Source organism: Eptatretus burgeri, chromosome 1 (genome assembly GCF_056783735.1).
Source record: "Eptatretus burgeri isolate ZD-2024b chromosome 1, Ebu_testis_v1, whole genome shotgun sequence".
In the NCBI taxonomy this organism is placed as follows: domain Eukaryota; kingdom Metazoa; phylum Chordata; class Myxini; order Myxiniformes; family Myxinidae; genus Eptatretus; species Eptatretus burgeri.
This window is the reverse complement of record NC_140961.1, coordinates 150,806,934-150,813,518: the sequence shown is the minus strand read 5'-3', so window position 1 is coordinate 150,813,518 and position 6,585 is coordinate 150,806,934. Positions and strand designations below refer to the sequence as shown.

Below are 6,585 nucleotides of genomic sequence, written 5' to 3'. Positions count from 1 at the left end.
TTTCATTTCCCTGGTCTCTGTCTATGCTGCGACTGAGACGAGTGACCTCACCGTGAAGGACACATTCTACGCCACGCTCGAGTCTGTGGTTGATCAGTGCCCCAGACGAGATCCACTTCTAGTGTTGGGGGATTTCAATGCATCGAATGGAACTGATAGGGATGGTTACGAGATGTGTGTTGGTCCCCATGGGTCAGAAACTATAAATCAGAATAGCACTAAGTTCCTTGACTTTGCAAGAAGTCATGGACTGAGGGTGGCCGGTTCATGGTTTCAGTGCCCACAAACTCATCGCTGGACTTGGTATTACAACGCTGGCGGTGTGGCAAAGGAGATTGACCATGTCCTCATTGACGGTCATTGGAGGATGATCCAGAACTGCAGGGTCTACCGGAGTGCTCAGTTCCTCAATACTGACCACTGGCTTGTTGTAGCAACTCTAAAGCTGCACCTTAAATCCGGGAGAATGGTACCATCCCAGCCTAGGCTGGATGTTGGCAAGCTCAACGATGAGAGGGTAGCTGAGGAGTTTGCGAACAAGCTGAGTGGACATTTGGGTTGTCTGGGTGCTTTGGGGGGTCCTGAAGAGTTATGGATTACCTTCAAGACCACCGTCCTTGGTGTTGCCGGTGCATATCTTGGAACTCACCGCAGGGCAAAGAAAAATTTTGTCCCTCAAGGGACACTGGATACCATTGACCAGAGTCGCAGGGCCATGCTGAATGGCAGAGCTGAGCTGTTCAGGGAGCTGAGGCGTAAAACTGTACGTGCACAAAGGGTGGACAATGAAGCCTATGTGCGAGGAATCTGTGAGGGGGTAGAGCATCACCTGTGGACAGGTGATTCTCATCCAGCTTACAGGGGAATTCGCGCATTGCGTTCATAAAAGTCTATCCCTCGGAGCACTGCAGTTAGAGCAGAGAGTGGTAGGCCCTTAACAGAGGAGTCTGAAGTGAAGGCCCGCTGGGCCAGTTACTTTGAGCGGTTGTACCAGGCTGATCCACCAGTTGTGGAGTTGGATGTCAATGGTGTTACAATCTCTGTTGCTGACTCTCCAATCAATTGTGGTCCACCTTCGCTTGTGGAAACACGGGCTGCGGTGAACCGCTTGAAACAGGGTAAAGCTCCAAGGATCTGTGGCATCCATGCTGAACTTCTCAAGGCTGGTGTAAATGCTGCACTCGCGTCGTTGCATGCAGTTTTGTGCTCTGCCTGGAACACAGGCATCATCCCAACTGACTGGAAGAGGGGCCTTGTTGGCCCTCTCTGGAAAGGGAAGGGTGATCGCCAAGACTGCAACAACTACCGAGGGGTGACGCTGCTCTCAGTGTCGGGCAAGGTGTTTGCGCGGATAATTCTTGATCGGGTTCGCCACCATCTGCTAGAGCGCCAGTGTCCAGAGCAGTCAGGCTTTACACCAAAGAGGTCAACGATTGACCGTATCCTTGCTCTTCGGGTCCTCACCGAACGCAGACAAGAGTTTCGGCAGGGGCTGCTTGCAGCCTATGTTGATCTCTGTCAAGCGTTTGATTCAGTGAATCGGGATGCCCTCTGGAGGATTCTTGGTCTTCGTGGGGTGCCACCAAAACTGATCGATCTGATGTCTGAACTCTACTCTGGTACTGAGAATGCTGTGAAGTGTGGTGTTACCATCTCTGACTTATTTCCAGTTGTTACTGGAGTTCCTCAGGGGTGTGTACTGGCCCCCACACTTTTCAGCACTTGCATGGACTGGATTTTAGGGAGGATGTCGGAAAGATCAAGCTGCGGTGCATCGTTTGGGAATGTCAAGATCTCGGACCTTGATTTCGCAGATGATGCAATCATCTTTGCGGAGACTTTAGATATCCTTTTGGGTGCCCTCGAGGTGCTGAATGTGGAGTCGGAGCCGCTGAGATTACAGGTTTCTTGGGTCAAAACTAAGATCCATGCTTTCATTGACATCTTGGATGCTGCTGTCCTGTCTGTGTCTGTTTGTGGTGATCATGTTGAGGTCATAGAGAAATTCACTTACCTTAGCAGTGATATTCATGTCTCTGCTGGCTGTGAGTCAGAGGTCAGTAGACGTCTGGGTCGGGCCTGGGGAGTCATGGATTCAATGGATCATGGGGTGTGGCGCTGCCGGTGCCTGTGCGGTTGGAGGAAAGTCCGAGTCTTCAGGTCCTTGGTGCTTCCAGTCTTGCTCTATGGATGCGAGACTTGTACTCTGACCAAGGATCTGAGATGGAGACTTAATTCATTTGGTACCAGGTCTCTTCACAGAATCCTTGGCTATCGCTGGTCAGATTTTGTGTGCAACTAGCGGTTCCTGAGAGAGACTCGGATGAGATTTGTTACCTGCATGGTCCATGAGCATCAGTTGCGGCTGTATGGACATGTGGCTCGTTTTCCTGATGCTGATCCCGCTCACGAGATTCTCTCAGCGAGGGAGTCTCGTGAGTGGAGGAGGCCGATGGGCCGACCACGTGCCTCGTGGTTTCAGCAGGTTGACCAGCAACTCAAGGAGATGGGGATGGGCCTGGCATCTGCCTGGGAGAAGGCCAGACGGAGGCCCCTGGAGTACCACGGAAAGTGGACGCAGCGACCTGCTGTTCTGGCACATGCTCCCATACCTGACCTAACTCACCTGTAGGTGGTGTTACATGCTGCACATTTAGATAGAGAATTTGCCTCCCCCCCCCCAACACCCACGGCAAAGATAAAAAACACCCCTATACATTAATTGGGACCATGCTGATCTTATGTAGCAAGTTTGGATGGAATCTTATCGGTCCACAACTCTCGGAGGAGTAGCGTGACAAACAAACAAATACACAAACACATGTCTGAATTATGGTATGGATAATTGAAGAAAGGAGGAGGTCATTGTGAATTTAATGTTCCATCTTCATTTACTTTTAACATTGTCCTTAACAAACGGGGACAGGGACAACACAGGCATGATAGGCCAAATGGCCTTCTCATGTGCCAAACTTCCCTCTGTATATTTGTGTAATGTTGTTAAGAACAGTAAAAAATTGGGAAGGAAGGACGGAGAGTTAGGGATGAGGGTGCATGGAATTGGAAGAGGGAGATTGAGACATTGGGAAGGGTTGGGGAGATGGACTTGTCGTTGGAAGGGAGATTGAGTACTTCGGGTTTGGGGCAGTTTTGCAACGTGTGGAGTTGCGAGCATCGTGATCTGATCCACGTTAGTCTGCCAAAAAAAACAGAAATACATCTGAGTCTTAGCCTCCCCACTCCAAACCTCCTACTTCCCCATTCCTATTAATATAACACAGCCCCCACCCTGAACATGAGGCTCCTAACAAGTTCACCAAAAAAATCAAAGCTTTTAAATAAAATAAACAAGCACATGCTACTTAAGATTAACAAATAAATCAGGAAAGGCTGTTGAAGGCATGGTCAACAACATCTTCACATATTTTAACTTCACTGCTTTGTTGGATCACAAACACAATTCCCAATTAGACACAATTGCATGCACATCTTAAAAGATTTACCAGCCCATCCCCCCATCACACATTAAATTCCTCACTGCTACTATGGCGGCGAGGGAATCTGGCAATAAAAAATCAACACAGGCCTACCTTACTTAATTTAACATTTCCAGAAATAAATCCAATTAATTGACAACTTCCCTCATCTTGTCAGCTGAGCCAATTCACAATTTTCAACTATTCTAGCAATTTGATGGGCTCTCTGTTCATCCCATTTGAGATTTTGTTTTATATTCCACAAATCAGCTTTGCTTCTGGTTTTGTAACCTCATGGAATATTACTGGTCACTGAAACATTAACCTTTGCATCAAACAAATTACTCACATTTTTAGCTTCACCTTGAAAAGAGGAACTGGATTATTATCTGATTATTTATTACGAAAACAGAATGGTTGTGTATAATTGTCAAAAATTTCATCTCAGTATATTGTGTCCATATTTTGATCACCACTATTTGCTTGATTTGGCGAGGTTGTTGTTGCTTTGTAATTTGTGATTTTAAATTGAATATATGCCAGATTGTGTAAAATTACAGTTTTTTTAATATAAAAGAACTACTCCTCAATCAAAAAATGTCTTCTCCAATAAAGCTTTCAATTGTTGCAAATCTTACTGTTATTATATTCCCAAATAGTGAAAAATAATTCCTTAAAACTTCATTTCAGGTTCTCCCATCAATAATTGCCCAGATGTGGTCAAGTCACTGAAACAAAAATATGTTGTGGCATTTTGTTTTCCCCCACAAGTGGTGTTTTCTTTCCTCTGGGCTCTTGTAAGTGATCCAAAGGTAAACTACAATACAACGACCCATGTGGGAACAATCATAATTGAATGTACCATGACGTCACCCCTTTGGGCTTATTGCTCTTTGACTTACTTGATTATTTTGGCAATATTGTGCCTTTATTTTGCTTCAAAGGCTCACAATAAGGATTCATCTTTAAATGAGGGAAAGTTTATAACATACAACATGCTGTTTCTCTTAATGGTTGTGGTCGCTTTCATTCCTGCTTATATAAGCACACAAGGAAAACATACAATACTAACTGAAATGTTTGCAATCATTGCTTTAGCATTTGCATTTCTTGGCTGCAGTTTTGTTCCAAAATGTTACAAAATCTTGAAAAAAAATAAGTGAGACAAAGATACATGAAGTGCACTTTACACTTTCATGAATGAAATGTACTCATATTTTTAACAATGGAGATGTTTCGATTTACTAAATGTTTTCACAGCACTGTTTTGAATAACCTGTATTTAATGAAATAATCATTCATGTAAGCCAACTTCTGGATGTGAAAAATACATTTCACCATGCCTTTTCTCAAATGTATTTGTTTACTTTCATATTCATATTTATAATTGAAGCCTGGTGTTGGCGCAGTGGTTAGGGCAGTGGCTTGGGATCCAAAAGGTCCTGAGTTCAAGCCCCGTTGGGCCACTGAATAAATACACCAGGGGGTTGACTCAGCCTGTCATCCTTCCGAGGTCGGCGAAATGAGTTCCAGTGTACTGGGCCGGTGTATACCCCGGTTAAAATAGGTGTACCAGATCCCTGTGTCGCAAGAGGTGACCAGGGTTGCGTCAGGAAGGGCATCCGGTGTAAAACATGTGCCAAATCACTATGCGAATCATATTGATGATCCGCTGTGGCGACCCCTAATGGGAGCAGCCAAAAGAAGAAGAAGAAGAAGAAGAAGATATTCATATTTATAATTCAACACAAAAATTTTCAGGCAAAATTCTTTAATTTTATGCCAAACAAACACTCTTTGCTTAGACTATATTTAAAAGTTGTGCATGTATTCATGCGAGTTCCAGACCCTTCTATGACTTTAGACTGCTTGACACCCCACAGACTCCGAAAGACCCTCAGACCATTTAGAACCTTAAGACCGCTGAAGACCTTTAAACCTCAATAGGTAACCTGTGGTTTTGAGGACCGCAACAAATATGTATATATATATATATATATATATATATATATATATATATATATATATATATATATATATATATATATATATATATATATATATATATATATATATATACACTGTGCCTAAGTGATATCCAGATGCCTTTTAAAACTCCTATAAAACTTCAGATAAATATTCCCCAGCCCTTTGAATTTAAGCTGACCTCCAAATGGCCGATGCAATAAGGCTATGAGCGAACTCTCCCCTGAACCCCAAAACGTCAGCTTTGGTGCCATTCTTTCTTGAAGATGACCAGATATTCTCATATTCTCCCACCCCCCCCCCCCCCACTCACACCTTTTCCCTGCATATTATATAAGAATGCAAAAAGTCCATGTGGAGCAGAATCAGAGGAAGACTGTTGCTTCTTCAACCTTCTCTGAATTCTCCTTATCAATATGTTCATGTTTGTTTGTTTATGTTTGTTTAAAATAAATACTCAAATGTACAAGAGGAACTGAGAATTCTTTGACGCACTGCAAGTGACCGCTGAACAGGTAGCGGGTCAGCACCAATGCCAAGGTCATGTAAATCATCATCAAGCTTGCAGTCTGGAAGATGAACCATCACTTATATGCTGTTGAAAGCGATTTTGTGCAAATGTTGATTTGTAGTCGATAACATCACCTTGATATGAGTGAGGATGCCTATAGCTTCAAAAGGGGTAGGTAAGCTCACCAAACCATTATCGACATTGATGTTCCTTTCCATGTAACATCTTGCATCTCATACATATTTTTCTTCACCATTTGATGCAGTTTTAAATCATTCATAGGCAGCAATGGCAGGACTCGGACTGTTCCCAAATACGTGCGCCTTCATCCAAAATTTGGAGATGTCCACTTTGAGGTCAATGTTCTTAAACCAAAGAATTCACAGGAAGTCTTTGTGATCCTCATTTGATGATCCTCATTTCCTTTCTGAAGCATACTATTACACCAAGGAGACCATTGACGGGGTCTTGACCAGTAAGTAGTGCCTTATTTAGCGAGACATCACAAGAGGTACCTCTGCCGTTGCATACCACACAAACATTTTCAAGTTTTCATGGACGGAACAGCAAAATGAGGAAGGTTCCTTTGTGGTCTCTTTGCCTCTGTTCCTG

General features: G+C 43.7%; 1 protein-coding gene across 1 annotated transcript in view; it reads left to right on the top strand.

The window, feature by feature from the left end:
* The window catches only part of LOC147035745 (extracellular calcium-sensing receptor-like), a 145,062-nt gene extending 140,243 nt beyond the window's left edge, over window positions 1–4,819 (top strand). Inside the window, exon 10 of the mRNA XM_085847225.1 lies at window positions 4,167–4,819. The gene's annotated coding sequence lies outside the window, so the exon portion shown is untranslated. The remainder of the gene's footprint in view (window positions 1–4,166) is intronic.
* The last annotated feature ends 1,766 nt before the right edge of the window (window positions 4,820–6,585 follow it).